Source organism: Monodon monoceros, unplaced genomic scaffold (genome assembly GCF_005190385.1).
Source record: "Monodon monoceros isolate NGI ecotype Baffin Bay Population unplaced genomic scaffold, NGI_Narwhal_1 Super_Scaffold_7, whole genome shotgun sequence".
Lineage (NCBI taxonomy): Eukaryota > Metazoa > Chordata > Mammalia > Artiodactyla > Monodontidae > Monodon > Monodon monoceros.
The window spans coordinates 75,792,895-75,812,816 of NW_021703784.1; positions in this window are offsets into that span (position 1 = coordinate 75,792,895).

Below are 19,922 nucleotides of genomic sequence, written 5' to 3' on the forward strand. Positions count from 1 at the left end.
GCAATATATTTCTGCTGTCACCCATCATTTATATATTTGCTCTCATATATTACATATATGTACATTATAAACCCAACAATATAATCAAGGAAGCTATAAAGACTAAATGAGGATACAACTCAAAATCAAAAACACAAACGACCCAATTAAAAAGCAAGCAAAGGACTTGAATAGCATTTTTCCAAAGAAGATACAAATGACTACTAAGCACATAAAAGATTATAATCATGAGGAAAAATACAAATCAAAACCACAATGAGGGACCTCCCTGGTGGTCCAGTGGTTAAGAATCCGCCTTCCAATGAAGGGTACATGGGTTCAATTCTTGGTCAGGGAACTAAGATCCCACATGCCACAGGGCAACTAAGCCCGCACACTGCAACTACTAAGCCCGCAAGCTCTGCAGCCTGCACGCCACAACCGTTGAGCCAGCACACTGCAACTAAGACCTGACACAGCCAAATAAATTAATTAAAACAAACAAACAAACTAATAAAACCACAATGAGATACCACTTCACACCCCTTAAAACAGCTACTATAGGAAGGAAGGGAGGGACTGAGGGAGGGAGAAAAAAGAAAATAACCAGTGTTGGCAAGACTGGAGAAAATGGAACCCTTGTACATTGCTGGTGGGAATGTAAAATGGCAAAGCCACTATGAAAAAAAGTATGGCAGTTCCTCAAAAAATAAAAAAAATTACTATCATATGACCCAACAATTCCACTTCTGGATATATAGCCAAAAGAACTGAAACCAGAGACTTGAAGAGATATTTGTACAGCCACGTTCACAATAGCCAAGGGGTGGAAACAACCCAAGTGGTCATCGACAGATGAATGGATAAATAAAATATTATATGTATGTGTGTATGTGTGTGTATACACACACACATACACACATATATGTACATACATACAAAGAAAATGGAGAATGGAGTACTGGAGTATTATTTAGCCTTAAAATGAAAGGAAATTCTGACACATGCTATAACATGGATGGACCTCCCTGAGGATATTATGTTAAGTGACATAAGCTAGTCACAAAGAGACAAATACTGTATGATTTGACTTATATGAGGTACCTAAAGTAATAAAACTCACATAAACAAAAAACAGAATGGTGAAATGGGGAGTTGCTGTAGTTTAAAGGGTAGAGTTTTAGTTTTGCAAGATGGCGAGTTCTGAAGATGAACCATGGTAATGGTTGCACAATAGCATGAATGTACTGAATGCCACTGAACTGTACACTTAAAATTGGTTAAAATTCTAAATTCTATGACGTGTTTTATATTTTTTTTAAAGAGGGAATGAGCACATACGTGAAGATTAAATTGGGGATTTCATAGCAGGCATATATCTGCTCTGATGCAACTTGATGTAGAAGACATTCTATTCCCTACTACCAGTTAGCTGTGCAGCATGGCACACATCCATGTGAGGCATCCTAGGAAACACTGAGAAATCTATATATGGTTACTTCAAATTCATTTTTCCATTAGCAGGAAACACTTCTGACTCACAATACTGTCTCCACTAGAATGCATTCGCTCCGACCTGTTTTTAATTGACTCACTGCAGAAGTTAAACACCTGCCAGAACCCTTCTCACTGAAATATTTTCCCTACTTTGGGAATCTACACATTTATGCCTACTCTGACATTCCTGTCAGGGTGGCTATATTTCCTTCAAATAAGAAATATCTTTTGAATTCAAAATTTACAAAAGCATTTTCTGAATATGTTCAAGAGAAATACAAAATAGAAAATTTTACAAGTAATCAGGAGACATCTCTGTAACTTAATTATTTTTTTGAATCATGCCATAGCATTTTTGAATGATAATTAAAAAGATGAATTCATATTCAAATGGTATGGCTATTTCTTCCTTCTGGAAAGCAATAACAAGGGGAAAATATTATAATCTTATTCTCAAATAAAAAGGAAATTTAAATTAGTTTTATTATTTTCATTATCAGAACTTTAAGCACTTAAAATCATAAAACAGTGATAAATAATAAAGCTTATGCATCTTTTGGCATTCTTTTTGACACCTTGCTTTCAAAAATCAATCACAGCTTGAGCAATGAAGATGATTAAACACTGCATCTAGAATCATGAGTTTTTCACAGACACCGGCCATGCACAGATATTGTAAAATAGTCTCCAGGCAGAGAACAGCCAGTGCAAAACACCTGAGGTGGAGATAAGCCAGTCCCATTTCAGTTACAGAAAGAAAGTCAGTGTGACAGCACATAGGAGCAGAGGGTCAAAGTGAAGCCAGAGATAGAGACAGAGGTCAAATAATGTCACCATAAAGGTTTGTTGCTTGAGAAGCTGAGCTATGTAATAATAAAATAATGGACCTCTTTAGCAGTGGCACCTAAGGTTAAAAAGTCCCTCTATCATGTGTTTTTATGAGGAACCATGTGCAAACTCCAGATAATAAGCAGAGGGAGATGATCAGCAGACTAAGGAAAAAAGACTGAACACTAGTGAGAATTAAAGACACTGTGAAATGTAAACCATGTTACAAATGAAGGACAGGGCATAAGCAGCATGTCTCTAGATCTACCCTGAGTCCTGCCCAATTCTGTTTCCCAATTCTAATAATGTGGGTCCTTATGAGAACATATATTTGCTTTCCTGATTTAAGATGAATAAATATGTAAGGAAGGACAGAGCGTATAAGACAGGAGTAGGAAGGAGTCTTTCAATACTTAGAGTGTTTGGCAGAGGATGAGGAGAAAACGACAATGGCTGAGAATAAAACTGCCAGAGAGAAAACTGAAGAGGTTTTGCCATGAAGCCAAGAAAAAGCAATAATACTGAAATAAAGACCTAGATTATTAAATAAACACCTAAAGCTCCTATCAGAAGAAGAGTAACAACAACAACCACAAAATGGAGGTAGAATATGCCAAAAATGAGATAAAAATCAATCACCAGAGAGAAAATACTAAAGGAGAGATATTTACACCACAGCCTGCAATGAACAGATGCAGTGGACTGTGGACGACCATTCATAAGCATCCTGCTGTGTGAGGTGAGAAGATGGAGAAGAGAGAGCCTACTATTTATTGATCACATACTTTGGACCATATATTTTGCATTGAAGCCTAGTTAAGGACGCAGATCTGGAGCCTGATTTACCAGCTGTGTGTCCTTGGGCAATTTACTTCCATCCTGTGCTTCAGTTTCCTCACTGTAACCTGGGGTTTCAGTACCTGACTCACAGGATTGTGGTGTTTTACTGTGTTTAACATGATACCTGACACACAGTGAGTACCGCCTAAGTGTCAACCATTTTATATATATATATACTTTCTTAATCTTCACTGTAACCCATGAGGTAAGTAGTATCATCTTGATTTTAGAGATGAGGAAAAGGAAGTTCAAGAAATCTGGTCTGACGTGCTCATTTTATACAAGTGCATAGTAGCTCAAAGATTAATGTCTAGGTCTTCCAGTTCAGTAGCCCATGATTTTCTCACTCAGACTTGCTTCCTAAGAGCTTCTCCTGTGCACTGAGTTGGTATGTAGACAGAGTTCCAAGATGATATGAAAATTTTCAAAGAAAACTGCCCAGAATTGTTCCAAGTGGCAATTCCACATACTACTAAGTAAGCCTACTAAATGCACAGCTTTGTTTCAGAGCCTGGGTTGGGGATATAAAGAAATACCCAAAATAATAACCCGATAGATTAAATGTTAAGGCTAAAGTTGGAGGGGAGAAGAGAATTACTCTCTTCCAAGAGGCATCATGGCAGTGAATTTACTGCATTTCAAAGTCTGTCTCGTAGCCTCAAATTTTGTCAATATCTCAAAAGGAAATCTCCATTTCGGAAAAACTAACATTGACCAAGATTTTGATAACACATTAAAATCTATCCAATCCTCAAAGGAAATATCTTTGAAATATTAAATGCACTTACACCAAATTCCCCTTAATCCTTTATATCAGATTCTTAAGTCAGAGCAAGAAAAATGCAGTTGTTATGAATTTTACATCATAACTCATTAATGCCTTCAACAGAAGGAAGATATTTTCAAGCTTAATGAAAACATCTGGATAGCTAAACAAGGCCCTTACAATTTTAATTTGTACTAATACTTTATGTATCAGGAGATTATGTAAAAAACTCTCTACAGAAGTTCAGCTATATATAATTTTCTTTTAAAAAAAAGCAAAACCTCGACATGACCAAAAAATCTTAAGAATTCTATTAAATGATTGTAGAGGAAACAACCACACGTTAAAAATTTAGGCACATGATCACAAAATAAAATCTTTAATGAAGAAATCAAAAATCATGTGTCCAATAACATTGGGTTGGGGATTTAGTACAGAAGGAAGCCAAAGAACAAAACGATCACATGGCAATTAATTTTGTACAAAATGTTAACGATCCAATTAGTTAAATGCAGAAACCATTCTGGAAATTCTGTCATGATTTAAAAATCAAGGAGTTAGTCATTAAACCCTTGCTAGGTGACAGGCTGTTTCTGGCAGAAAGCAAAAAGTATCACACATAGCATTACATCATGAGTTACCAATCATCATTAAAGAACACACATGTACAAATATTTTCATGGCTACAGGAACGGAACAGAGATCAGCCTAAACACTTTCACTTTTTAGAGGTGAGTGGTGGAGAAAGAAAGGAATACTAACCTTTTAAATATCTACCTTGAACTAAGCGATAAATTCTTTAAATATCCTATTTTTAATATGTTGGATATTTGAAAGTTTTAATGGAAGGAGAACCTACATCATACACACTTCTAAAATGAGATGTAATTAAACATATAATTATTTAATTCAGTACAGGTTATATGATAATTTACAGTCTGAACTATGAAAGGTTGTATTTTCTTCTAAAATGTTTGTTGACTGCTTTGGGCATCAGCTAAAACCTTATTTTCCTGGAAAGACTGCATTTCTGGCAGTTGATTAGAAAGGAAAACAAAAAACAAAAAAAAAAAGGAAGGCGCATCTAAATATCAGAAGGTCCTAAAACTCTGCTCTAGGCTATTAATCCAAATAATCATTCACAAAATTAAATTATAATAGGCTATATAGAATAAACCTGTATTTTCTAATTTATGTTTCACTGGATTCTGTTAGTTGAAAATTCAGTTAAAAAAAAAAAAGCTGATCTTTAAACTCCGTTTCCAAATATTACACCTACATAGTTGTAATGTGCATGGATCTGCTGCCTTTTCCTTCTATACTGAAATATATATCTTGGAGTTCTCTGGCAATAAAATGTTTCCAAAGCAAAACACAATCTATAAAATTCAAACATCATTTACGGTTATTTTAGACAGATTAAAATCACAGGAAAGGGAAATTTTTTCCAATATATTAGTTAAGAAATCCTATGATTTCCTAGCATCTAACCATAACATGTTCCTGGTTTATATTTTATATGCATAACCAGGTTTTTAAAAGTCTCATCTTTTTAGTTCAATAGCTAATGTGGCATGTATAGACAGAAAAGAGTGAAAAATTAGAGACACAGCCTAGTAGTGTCATGAGAAAAATTAACATGGCTTCTATATGTCTGAAGCCAATATAAGTCCACAGGATATAAGGCGCATTCACCTGTGCCTTGTCCTATACTGATTTACATCTTCTAAAATAGTTCATTATCCGCTGCCTGATAAGCCTAATGCAACTTTAAGACTCAGTTCAAACTACTATCCTCACTTGTGTAGACTTCTCTGTGCTTGTTTTTCCTTCCTACTATAATTCCACATCACTTAATATAAACCTCTACCATGTCTATAATCATTTTTATAACAATTATGTCAAAACCACCATTCCCCTCAACTATTTTACCTGGGGATAGAGATCATCTTCACTGACTAGCAAAGATGTCGCATATCTCATGACCGAGAACTATTTCTTTTAACCATACAGAGAATTCAGTCACAAGTGAGCATTAGGTTCAAAATTATTTTTGAGACTCATGTAAGGTCATGTTCACTAGCAGAGAGGGAAAATGCCTCTTAATTCACCTTTAGTTATTTAGTCCCCTTCTCTGAACCACTGCATATGTCTTATGGTCGTCCTTGATTTTTAGGCCATCCCTTTTGCACAAAGTCAAGATAAGAAATAGTGTATCATTACTCATGAGCTCATTTCCAAAACCACAAATAGTGAATTTCCTAAACTTGAAGGAACAGAAGAAACAATGGCCCATCAAATGTGACAGAACGTGAAACACAGCATTAAGTAACAAGAACCATAGATACTGTGGAAACAATTGTTTTGTCTCACGAAAATAGAAATTTTTTAAATCTCAGAGTTTTTGATATATAAAATGAGTTAATTTTGTGAGGGGAAGATTTTTGGTACAGAAATTTAACTAATATTCCCAGGCATTCATGTGTCAGTGGAGGCTGATTTATTTTATCATTACTATCCTTACTGTTCACTACAATTTCTTGCATTGTTGAGTTTGCTTAGACCGTAAAACACTGCAGGGTTGGGTTCAAGGATACTGTCTCCTGGAAGCCTTTATGGCTTCATGGTTAATGGCAGTGACTTTGAGTGAATCCTTACTGCTGGCTACCAGTTTTTGCATCATTGAGCTTGCTTAGACCATGTAAGTAAAAAACTTATGAATGGGACCCCACAGGGTATAGATATTACTGTGGGCTCCAACAATTGTTTTCAGGATAGTTTGGCCAGGAGGTCCCATGCTACTTCCTCCAAGATGGGGTCTGCTCAGCCCAGGAGTTTTCAGTAAAAGCCCTCTCTTTGCAGGTGCTGGTTTTGAGAAAACCTGAGGGCCTGAGCAACTCTCCTTTGGTGATCTCCCCAACTTTCCTTATTGGGGGCAATTTCTTAGCCTACCACAATTTCACTGTTGAATAAATAGTGTTGAGAAAATTGACTAACCATTTGGGAAAAAAATTAGATAACTGACTTAAACACTACATGAATTTGGAGTTATAAAGCCCCACTGAGAATGTGCTGAAGCCAATGGACCTTCTCCCCAGAAGGTATAAAGGAATTTGGTTGTTGAATGAACAGAACACAGATTAGATGGACTTCAGTAACTCTCATCACTGCTTAAGTACTTAGTCTTGCTCTCAAGCTCAAGCCCTTCTGACTGAGTGTGCCAGATTTACAGTCAATAATTCTTGCCCACAATCATATTTTTTTCCTCCAAGATGGAAGACTGGGACTTCCCGGCCATACTATCCTAAAATCAATTCCAGGACCCCACAGTAATATCTATACCCTTTATATATCAAAAACTCTGTAAGTTAATTATATAATGATTATGTAATTTATATTCCTTTGTGCAGATGAAGAAAATGAGACACAAGTAACATATCCAAAAAATAATGGCCTCTCCCAGGCTTTTGATTGTATCTACTGTTTTCCTTGCCCAGAACGTCCTTCCTCTTCCTCTCTGATTATTCAAATCTAAAACACCTTAGTGCTTTAGATTTAAGTAAGCAGAATTAAGTGAATTATATAATGATTATATATATTCCTTTTTACAGATGAAGAAAATGAGACACAAAGAAGTAAGTTATCCAAAAAATAATGGCTAACAGAAGGGCTTTCAAAGCATAACTGCCCGAAGGAACCAAAAACAATTCATAATTGACTCTTACTTCATAGATGAGTGGCATGAAATGGGCCAACTTTGCTACCATACAGAAGTGGGTTCAAAACATATCTTTCAGTTCCTTGAGATTCAGGAAAGAAATTTAAAATACACTTTCCTAAATTTCAAGAGGGTAATATCACCTACCTTTTAGAGTGGAGAAGATTTATTTAGAATTTATGTTAAATACTTGTAAACTCAAGCTTTTCAAGAAACAACTGTTTCTTCCTTCAAAGTTGTTGTCATTACAATAGTTCCATGAGGTGAAATAATAACTTGTCTTAACATGAACTCAAATTTTCGTTAATATTCAAAGATGTTAACATGATGTCAAGAGGGGAATGCAAAAAGTGGTAACAAATCTCTTAAATTCTACTACCTTAAATTTCAATAATGGATGTGTACTAGCATTTTACTTGACTGCCAATTTATTCTAAATAGAAAACAGAGGTAATTATCACTCACATTTATGCAGCTACAGAATAGAACTGAGACCTAAAATAAACTTTAGAGTTAATGTCCTACTTGTACAGATGAGGATACTGAAGCCCAAAGAGGTTAACAGAGTTCCCTAAAATCTTACAGCTGATTAGCAATTGAGCCAGGATTTGACTTAGTTTTATGTCAGGAATGTACACTGGAAAAATATTGTCTTTGGAATATAACTAATAGCAACATAAGAGGGATAAAAAACACACACAAAAAAGTACAAAACAAAAAACTTTTAAATGTGGAAATTTTTAGAGTGGGGTACGAATAACCCATTTGCTCCAGGGTGCAAAGTCTTAAATAAAAGTTATTATTATTTTTTTTTTTTGCGGTACGCAGGCGCAGGCCTCTCACTGCTGTGGGCTCTGCCGTTGCGGAGCACAGGCTCTGGACGCGCAGGCTCAGCGGCCATGGCTCACGGGCCCAGCCGCTCCGCGGCATGTGGGATCTTTCCGGACCAGGGCACGAACCCGTGTCCCCTGAATCGGCAGGTGGACTCTCAACCACTGCGCCACCAGGGAAGCCCATAAAAGTTATTTTATTCATCGCTGTCCTACAGTTCAGTCACTTCATATATAGGAATAATAATAATGTTGTATGCTAATTTGGAAGAAACAAATCTAGTCAGCAGCCAAGCAGTCTTAATCCCAGAGATCTACCTACTTAAATGTGGTGAGAGAAAGGAGGGAAGAGAAAGGAGGAAAAGAGAGGAAGAGAGAGGGAAGGAGGGAGACAGAGAGACAGAATATTTCTGTGAGTGCACGGAGTGGATAATTAATTTCTCTAAACTACTCACCATTCCAAAAACATAGTATATATTTATGCACAAGTCCCACGGTACATAACGTTCCATTGCCAGGATGTCAAACTATTTCAGAGAAAGTTGTTCCTAGTTGTCCTTCCATATCCAGCTTAAACTCACCTCTATGTGATACTACTTACCCTTAAACTCCCAGATGAACACAAAGACTACTGGCCTTTTATAATTAAGCTTAAAGTTCCCTATACCTCTGGCCTGGTTTGTCTAAATGTGAGACACCAAAAACCTTTCTAAAGTTAACATGCAATCAGCAATATATTTTGTTTTTAGGGTGAAACTGAATATATTAAGCATATACATCACTGATAATCTATTTGGTTATGACTGCCTGAAAGGTCAGGATAGACCCAAGGATTCTAGGACTAAACAGAGCAGCTGCAGAATGCAAAAAAAGGAGCTCTGTGTTGAAGATAGGTAGAAGGCTAACTTGAGTGTTCTTCCAAATACACTTGTTTTACGTGACAACTTCAATTCATGAAAATTCAAAGTCTTGAGTTTCTGTTCTACATCCATTTCTAAGCTCTCACTTCTAAGAAGCACATTTACCCACTATTCTCTATAAATACTTCATATTCCATTCCTAGAAGAAAGTATGTCACTTGCTTCAATCTCAGCCACTGCCTGCACTAAAGAACCAGATAATTTGCTTATCTTTAAGACACTATTTTTCATAGTATGTACTTTCCCATTAGAGAAGAATTATCTCTGTAGAAATTATAAAAAATTAAAAAAACAAACCAGGGATTAGGGAGGAAAATATGAAGACTAATTCTATCTTAAAAATCAAGAAATAGTTTAGTTATGCAGTATTCTTTTATCTTCCAAAAATGAGTTGTTACATTCATTCAGTTAAATTTTTTGAGCACTAGAATAGAAAACCTCTGGGATTCTATAGTTTAGTTTCAATAAAACACTCATAGCTTGCTTTATTGGAAAAGCAGTGTTCATGAATGTATTTCAGATATGTAAATATTATCTAAAACCATAGGATGCCATTTTCACAGCAGTTGGTGGAATAATATGCAATTTGGATATCAGTAACAGTCCCTAATTAATGTCGGAGTTGCCTTACCAAAGTTTCTCTTGACTCCACTTTATTATTAATGGCTTATGGTATATGAGCCACAGGGCAAAGAGCCTTTAAAAGATTTAGCTTCTTGTTTAAGAAGAATAAACTGATGTAGTCCTATTTAAAACAAACTACTTGACATTCATAACAGTCCCCTGAAGAATAATAACACACACACACATATATATATATATATATATAAAGCATCCAATTAATTTTTTCTATTTTAAAGAAGACCTGCCTGAATATTCTCTTTATGAGGAAAATGATTTAGGCCAAGGAGCAGTATAATATTAGCATTTTTATTTTTAATAACCAATAAGGATTCTGCCAGAGAAAAAGCTACTTGTCACTAATAATAAAATTAGGTTGTCTAAATAGTCACAACTTCTCAGAGCTAGAAGGCATCTTATATATTAATTCAAACAACTGATTACTTTTATTGTCAAGGAAACTGAGGACCACGGAGTTAAGAAATTTGCTGAGTTAGGCTATAGCAACATTAATCTCTCATATCCCACAGAATAAAAACACTTTTAATTATGGTAATGCTTTTCTACCATTTTTAGTGTGTGCTACGCCATACTTCTTCAGCCAGTGATATGTTTAATCTGCAGAGCATGAGCCATGAGTATTTTTCCTTTTTTTTAACTTAAATAAAAATAAGGTTTGAAATTAGAGTCACAAAATTTTATTCATATTTTTCTTGATTTATTCAAAGAGATAACCCCTCAATTACCTATCAAATGTAGGCTGAGTTATTCTGAAGAGTTTTCTCTTAATGTCTTTCTTCCAAATAACATTTGTTTTTATGGTTTCCAGTTAAAAATGGATAAATTAGTGTCACACACATACCGTTTTCTCAGCTGCAATTTTCAAAGAAATTGGTTCCATAAAAATCATTCCAAAAACGAATGTATTTCTTAAAGTCAGGCTACATATAGTTTTTAAAATACACTATTGAATTATTACCTGTCTCTTCATTGGTTCACAACCAGAGTGACATTTATAGGATCTCCCATTTATTAAACCTTCACTCTCTAGCAATTTTAGGCTCCTCTGTGTGGAACTATAGTGATTAATGGCTTCATTCTGACATGACCCTCAATCACAATGGAACAAAGTTCATTGGTTGCAAGATTGTGCTCTAAATTTTCAAATCGGTACAGAAATAGAATTAAAGTATCTTTCAAACAAACTTTTAAAATATATAAAGTTTTATTACATGCAAAATCTAGGGGAACATTAGTCAACTCTATGGCAGCTAAGCTACTTAAAAGAAACATGGTACTTGGAATAATAAATTGTCTTCAGATAACATTTGTGCCACTTGCAATCTTTTGACCACGTACAATTCCTTTGTTGCCTATAAATTTCAGGTTTCTTAAGTACATCAACATTCCAATGTAATATATACAATTAAATGATATAATTAATGCAATATAAATGTCTTCAAACTATATAAAACCCACCCAGCAAATGAAAATTGCACAGTAAATAAAACCTCATTAACCAGCAAGTATCACATAATATATATGAAATTACTCATTCATCCATGAATGTCTAAAAAACTACCTTTGTCCTCAGGGGGCTAATTTATTAAAAAATTCTCAATAAATAATAATTGTTTTAAGCTAATGAGATAATACCTCACATCTTATGGAATCAATATTCCAAAACACAAGGGTAGAAATAATTATGAAGAGAACAAGATGTAAATGAGAGAAAAAGGTTAGAAAGACAGAGAGAGGGAGACGCATAGCAAATGAAGAGTAGCTATTTCCACTGTGGTAAAAGAGAACAAAAAGTAGCAGGGACAAAATCTCATAACCTTGTGAAATAAATCTTGGAGTAGTAGGCATTGACAGCTAGGCACTTGTGTCAGGTGAATGTCAGGTTAGAGCAATATGGCAGATTAGCTCTGGCATGATAATACCATGATGAGAACTATGGCTACACACACACACACACATATGGTGTGGGACAGGATGAGATTTGGAATTGTAATTTTCAGACAGAGAGCTCATTCATTTAGACTTGGGAAATGTGATAAATTCCTGCATAAAATTCTTAACTCAGTACCCCCCAAAATAAATACACTCTATGGAAAACATATTCCATCCTAACAGTTAATGGGCTCAACCAAGTGGCTGGTCTGGCTTCATGATGGGAAGTGTGTGCATTCCCTGTTTAGCTTGAAACATGCCCTTTTGACTTGTTTTGGTTAATGAGATAGTAGCAGATATGAAAACACAGTATTGTGTTTGTGTGGATGGACATGTTCAGAATACCTCCTTCAACATTATGAGCAGAGCTTCCCCTGTGTACTGCTGACCATCTGCCAGGCAAGAAGAGAGTCCTTACTAGGAAATGAATCCCCCAGAACCTTGATCTTGGATTTCTAGCCTCCAGAACTGTGAAAAAATAAATGTGTTGCTTAAGCCACCCAGTCTGTGCAATTTTGTTATGGCAGCCTTGACAGACTCGTACATAGGGAAATAGGATCATGTAAGGATATGCGTCCAGTGAAGATCTGGGTTTCCTAGCAGAGAAAACAAACAAATAAAAAATATGCTGAGCTGTTGGGAATGGGTAAGCTTAATATGAAATGGGTGGTAGAAAAAAGCAGCATTAAGTCTGCCTCCTTGCAGCTGCCAATGAAGCATCTATGCTTTATGTTAATTTTTAATTCCTTTTACCCATTATCCTCTATGAAAATTACTGAAGGTGCCTCACTTTTAAATTTAAATTCAGCTAGCAGTATAAAAACATATATACCATCTCTCCAATACTCTCCTCCTTATCAAAGAGACACTCCCAGGTAAAGAAAGAAGGAATGTGCACAATTCTAATCTCTTTTTAAGAGTATAAGACCTTCTGCTAAACAGAATGATATTTTTTAGGAGGAGACTGCGTATCTATGAAATTATCTTAGCAGGATGTCCCTAATTACAATTGTTTATGGGAAACAAACCTGGGGTACATGGATTTATGGGGCTTGGCATCCTTAGAAGTGTCATAAAAAATAGTGACCATCTGAGGTATAGAATAGAGATGCTCCATAAACTAAAAGTTACCCAGGTTATTTCATTAATAAAGAAGAACCTAGGATGTCCCTGAATGTGCCAGACATTTTCCTGTTTAGACTAACTCTCTTGATTGATTTCAAGGATGCAAACATCAGGAAAATCTAACACCAGATATAATCTGATTTGTGTGAATCTGATTTGATAATCTGATCTCGTGTTACCTCACCCATTTTCAACACCTTCTTTATCCCACTCTATAATCTAGGAGACGTATCTCCACAGACAGCATCTATATCCCTTGGTTGGCCAAAGGATGACAATGACAGGGTTCAGGAGTTTAGGGCTGGGAAAAAGTTGGGATATTGATACTCACACCTGCTACTGCCACTGTCTGCCTGCCTTTCTGTGGGTCTGACAATGGCTATGTTCCAAGGTACCACCTCTGTGAGATGGCACCTCTTCCATGGTTTATTTTCATTGCCCTTACTTCCTCCTCTTGCTTTTTAAGCCTAGATGAGGTAACAATTTCTTGATAGGGTTCATCTGTGGCTGCCTCACATTTTTTTGGTTGGATTCTTTACCCCGTTTATACCTCAGCAAGTTGCCCTACATCAAATCTTTGAGTGTGACCTCTTTTCTGTCAGGACCCCAACTCTTACATTCATCAATGAAGTTTAATAAACAAGATTTCTTCCTAGTAATATTATTTTATTTAGTCTCTAATTTTTAGACAGACTAAAATTTCCTTCAGAGAGAGATTTGTAGTCTGTGCTTTAGGAACGATTTTTAAGCTTTCATTTTCGAATATATATCCAGTTATGAGATAATTTATTTAAACTATGAAGTTCGTGAAAAATGAGAGTGAATCTGAGAGTCGTGGAACTGTAGACAATGGAGCTAGGGAAGCCTGGGGGATCTCTGATTTCCTCAGAGGAATTATCCTCCTTAACATTCTACTTTTTATACTTTTGTAAATAGCATCCTTGAATTGCTTCAATTTTTCTAAGTCACAGATTTATAGATTATTAGAACAGGAAGGGGCCTTAGAGTTAATCCTGTCAATTCCTTCAGCTGGCATGCAAGGAAACTCTGACCAGGGCAGAGAAGTAATTTGCTTCAAATACTCATTAGCAGCAAAGCCAGGTCTGGTTCCTTCTCCCAACATACCATGTGTATTAATGGCAGCAAAGTCATATAAATTCTTGACAATAAATTGCCCCATACATAAATTTATTTTACCTTGTCATGGTTGTATAGGATAGTAAATATAAGGTTTGGAGAACTAGAGCTGGCGTATGGTAAGTAATCAAAAGTGTTTATTGTTGGCATGATCACATAGCCAAACCCCTTGAAAAATAGGGCACATTTGCTTGATTTATATATTATTTGGCATTGAACTATGCTCATTCAAACATAAGGTTCTCAGAATGTTAAGATAAATCAAAGAGATAGTCTTTGCCCCCACAAATCTTGTAAGGTTTTAATAGTGTTTGCATGTTTTAAATATATGGCAGAATCCTAAATAATCTGGTATGGACTACAAAAGCAATTAGGATTTCTGGAAGGAGGGAAATTGTGTGAAGAAGCCATGAGGATGTCTGATGTAAGCTGAATGTTTAATTGTGCTCAGAAATTGGGAAGATGTAGAGGAGGAAAACACATTTAAGGTAGGAGGAAGACCATGGATAAAGGGACACATTTTCATTTATCCATCTATTCATCTATTCACTCCAGATATTATGAACCTACAATATGATACACACAATTCTAAGTAGGAAGATATATCAGTGAACAAAAGTCTCCCATTATAGAATGATATTCTACTGGAAGAAACAGTCAAGAAACGTACAATTAAATGTCAGATGAGAATTACTATAGAGAAAATAACACAATATAATAGCATATGAAATATGTTGGGTGGGTTGTTATACTGGGTGGTCAGAGATGGCTTCACTGATATAGCTACATTTGAGGAGAAGCCAGAAGAAATGAGAGGGACCCAAAGAATTTCTGGGTAAAGACTGTGGCAGTGACAAAGTGTCCAGGTCCGCAGAGCCAGTTCTGTGCTTTCATGGGTACTGTCCTAAGGAGTCCAGAATGGAACAATTCTAAACTTTTAATGGTTTCGATAGGGTATAATTCTCTTTATTTCAAATTTCTTCTTGTTCCTATTCCTTTTTAAAATGACTTTAGTGGTTTCTGTTTTATTCTTTCAATCCTAACTGATACAGTATTTGAAAGCAGAACTGCAGACCCACAAAGATGAAAATAGGAGATCAGTTATCTGACCAGTTAAACCTGTTTGGTTAAGATATCAGCATTGGTAGAATATGGATACAATTGGTCATCTTCAAGATATGGCAAAAGAGTGGTAAATGGTCACTCAAATAATCAGCCTATGATGATCTAGAATAAAATGAATAATGAAGGCAAGTCTTTGTGACAGGTGGTACTGAGTCTGCCGATCTTTTATGAAGCCAAAATAAATATAAGAATTAGGGCAGGATTGGTGGCCGAATTGCTAATTCTGACATCACTGGGATCTTAAAAGAAAATACAAATCTGAGTTTAATTCACTGCTCAGAAGGCATGGTGAAAAAAATCAGAGTTTTTATGACCAGGCTAAAAAGAATGCTGATCTCCTGTAGCCATACAGGATGATGTATCTGAAAAAAGTCAGCTGAACATTATCGTTGGATTCTACATGTTGTTGTACTACAATAAGTTAAATTAATAACATCACCGCATGCCTCATTTGAAAGTTGGGGAAATATAAGGAAACAGTAAGATTCTGAACATTGAAATTGAAGAAAACTGAGTAAATTTGAATATTATGAATGAAATTCTCTGAGTCTCTTGCCAGCAGAAGCAACCATCCTATTTTGTGTAATGAGGCTGGTCCTGCCTTATTTAAGGATCACCTGAAGCAGGTAACCAACTGAAAAACAGCAATTTTCTTCATTCCTCAAGATCACTACCCTCACTTCCTCCAGATTATTACTGTACTGTAATACTAGCCTTTCTCAGCTGGGGAAATAATTCAAAGTCTGACCCAAGAATAGAGAGATTAATGTGAAAAATAAATTACAAGAGCTTACTAATTTATCTGGGGAATATATGGCATGATATATTCTAGCTCTGTTAAACAAGAAGAGAACATAGCATCAGATTGGAAAATATTTACAAATATGAGTGAATTTAATAAGAGTCTGGGTCCTGGATCCATTGTGTTAGTTCAACTAACTGGGGATGCACCTAATATTTTTCTGGGAGTTGTCTGAAACATATACTGAGAAGGACCCTAAAATAAACTGAGACATCAGAAATTTCTATAAAAACAACTTGAAAACAAGTGGACGTGACCAATTTGATTTAATAAAAAACAAGAGCCAACTATATGTTAACTATAATAAACCAACCTTAAAAGATACCTTAAGTAAATGTAAATGTATGAGAAATATATATCATGCTTGCAAGCTGTCAAAAAAAAAGGCAAGAAGTGGCTACAGTAATATCAGACATACCAGTATTAGACAAAGAATACTACCAAAAATAAAAGTTTCAGCTTATAGTGATAAAAGGGTCAATCCATCAAGAGAATATGTTTATGTATTTAACAAAACTTCAATATTCAAATGGAAACTGAGAAATTAAATAGAAATATGCACAATTATATTTGGAGATTTAAACATTACACTCTCAGTAATTTTTAGAATAGAAAGAAAATCAGTAAGGGCATAGAAAGTTTGAACAATATGATCAAGCACATTTATCTAATTGATATTTATAGAATACTCCAACCATCAAAAGCAAAATATGCATTTTTTTCACCTTCACATAAAACATATACCAAGATAAATTATATCTTATTCTGTGCCATAAAACAGTTACAATGTGTTAAGCAACTGAAGTCACACTAATATGTTCTTTTACCACAACAGAATCAAGTTAGAACTTAAAAATGGAAAAATATCTGGGAAAGGCCACATATGTGGAAATTAAACAAAACCCTTCTAAGTATACCATGGGTCAAATAAATCATAAGGAAAATTAGAAAATATTTAGAGTTAAATGAAAATAACATATCAAAATTTGCAGGATGCACATAAGGCAGTGCTACAAGGCAAACATATAGCATTAACTAGGAATAAAGAGAGGTTGGAGACTAAAAAACAAGCATTATTTTCATTTAAAAAAACATATAACAAAAATAAACAAATGGGATCTAATGAAACTTCAAAGCTTTTGCACAGCAAAGGAAACCATAAACAAGACCGAAAGACAACCCTCAGAATGGGAGGAAATATTTGCAAATAAAGCAACTGACAAAAGATTAATCTCCAAAATTTACAAGGAGCTCATGTAGCTCAATAACAAAAAAACAAACAACCCAATCCAAAAATGGGCAGAAGACCTAAGCAGACATTTCTCCAAAGAAGATATACAGACTGCCAACAAACACATGAAAGAATGCTCAACGTCATTAATCATTAGAGAAATGCAAATCAAAACTACAATGAGATATCATCTCACACCAGTCAGAATGGCCATCATCAAAAAATCTAGAAACAATAAATGCTGGAGAGGGTGTGGAGAAAAGGGAACACTCTTGCACTGCTGGTGGGAATGTGAATTGGTATAGCCACTATGGAGAACAGTATGGAGGGTCCTTAAAAAACTACAAATAGAATTACCATATGACCCAGCAATCCCACTACTGGGCATATACCCTGAGAAAACCATAATTCAAAAAGAGTCATGTACCAAAATGTTCATTGCAGCTCTATTTACAATAGCCAATAGCCAGGAGATGGAAATCCATCAGATGAATGGATAAAGAAGTTGTGGCACATATATACAATGGAATATTACTCAGCCATAAAAAGAAACGAAATTGAGTTATTTTTAGTGAGGTGGATGGACCTAGAGTCTGTCATACAGAGTGAAGTAAGTCAGAAAGAGAGAGACAAATACCGTACGCTAACACATATATATGGAATCTAAGGAAAAAAAAATGTCATGAAGAACCTAGGGGTAAGACAGGAATAAAGACATAGACCTACTAGAGAATGGACTTGAGGATACGGGGAGGGGGAAGGGTAAACTGTGACAAAGCGAGAGAGTGGCATGGACATATATACACTACCAAACGTAAAATAGATAGCTAGTGGGAAGCAGCCGCATAGCACAGGGAGATCAGCTCGGTGCTTTGTGACCACCTAGAGAGGTGGGATAGGGAGGGTGGGAGGGAGGGAGATGCAAGAGGGAAGAGATATGGGAACATATGTATACGTATAACTGATTCACTTTGTTATAAAGCAGAAACTAACACACCATTGTAAAGCAATTATATGCGAATAAAGATGTCAAACAAAATGTAGTTAAGAACCATTTGCTTGGAAAGGCAATATTTTGAGTCCATGTTTCTGAAATATTACCATTGTGTACCAAATGGCTGTCTTATTAGAAAGTGCAGATTTATCACTATTTTGATTTTTTTAAATCAGAAATTCAATAATAGAAGAGAAAAAGAAGTTAACTGAAACAGAGTATGTCTAATTAAGGCAATGCTTCTCATTTCAGTTGATGTGGCTGATGGTAAGTGTGTTGGACTAAGAGTCAGTCCTCCTGAAACTGATGTCCCCTAACTGACAGCATCTCTGGGCAAGTCACATTCCCTCTCTGAAACTTAGTTCCTTCATGTATACAGTGAACAAGTTACATTTATTGAAATATAAAGTCCAATGTATCCTGAAAATTGTATATTTTTATTGGACAAATATCATTAAGCTCCTGATAATGTATTTTGCAAAGTGCTGAAGGAAATAGAGGTTTTTATTGTTCCTTTTCTCAAATTGCTTATAATCTATTGCCCAAAATACATCTTACACAAGTAACAGAAATGCAGATTCATCTGTGAAAGAGGCTAAATATAAGCATAATCCAAATCCTATGAGGATCCAGAAGAAAGAGCTAACATTTTCTTAGCGTAGGTCACAGAATTATGGATATCTGTATTTGCATATCATTGACTTGATGAGCTCCTTACCTAGCATAGCTTCCCTTCATATTCTCCATATCAACAAATTGACCCCCAATCTTTAGATGTCCACAAGATTTATGGTAAGAAAATAAAATGTGTCACGTTATCACATGCTCCAAGGTCAGGTATTATACAGGATCGCTATCTAATAGGCAAAACAGCCAACTGGTTTTCAAAAATGTGAAAACTACTTACCACCTCTGCAACATTTAGAGGCACGACTGCTTCTTTTTAAAAAAATACCACGGTAACGGAAAGGTTTTATATGAAGTAACCTCCTCAGATTGTTTGATGTAATGCAGCCAGAGCGATGTTTCTAAGTGTGTTCTCTGGGTCAAATTGGCTTAGAAAAAATTAAAAAGCTTATGTCAAAAATTCAAAGCCTGAGCTTCCCTGGTGGCGCAGTGGTTGAAAGTCCGCCTGCCGATGCAGGGGACATGGGTTAGTGCCCAGGTCCGGGAAGATCCCACATGCCGCGGAGCAGCTGGGCCCGTGAGCCATGGCCGCTGAGCCTGCGCGTCCGGAGCCTGTGCTCCGCAACGGGAGAGGCCACAACAGTGAGAGGCCCGCGTACCGGAAAAAAAAAAAAAAATTCAAAGCCTGCAATGGTGACACACATGATAACTACTGGGAAAAGGGCAAATGAGGGCTTCATAAATCCCTGAAGAAAATCACGTTTAATTTGTAAGCCCTGGCATAATTTTCTCTTTGCTCCAGGACTTCACTTTTACACATTTTTCTTTTGTTACTGTCCCTAGGCAATGACTTGCTGTGGACTAACTCCCCGGGGAAGGAACGTGCATGTGAACAAAACTGCAGGAAACCGAGCAAAGCCTCCCAGGGC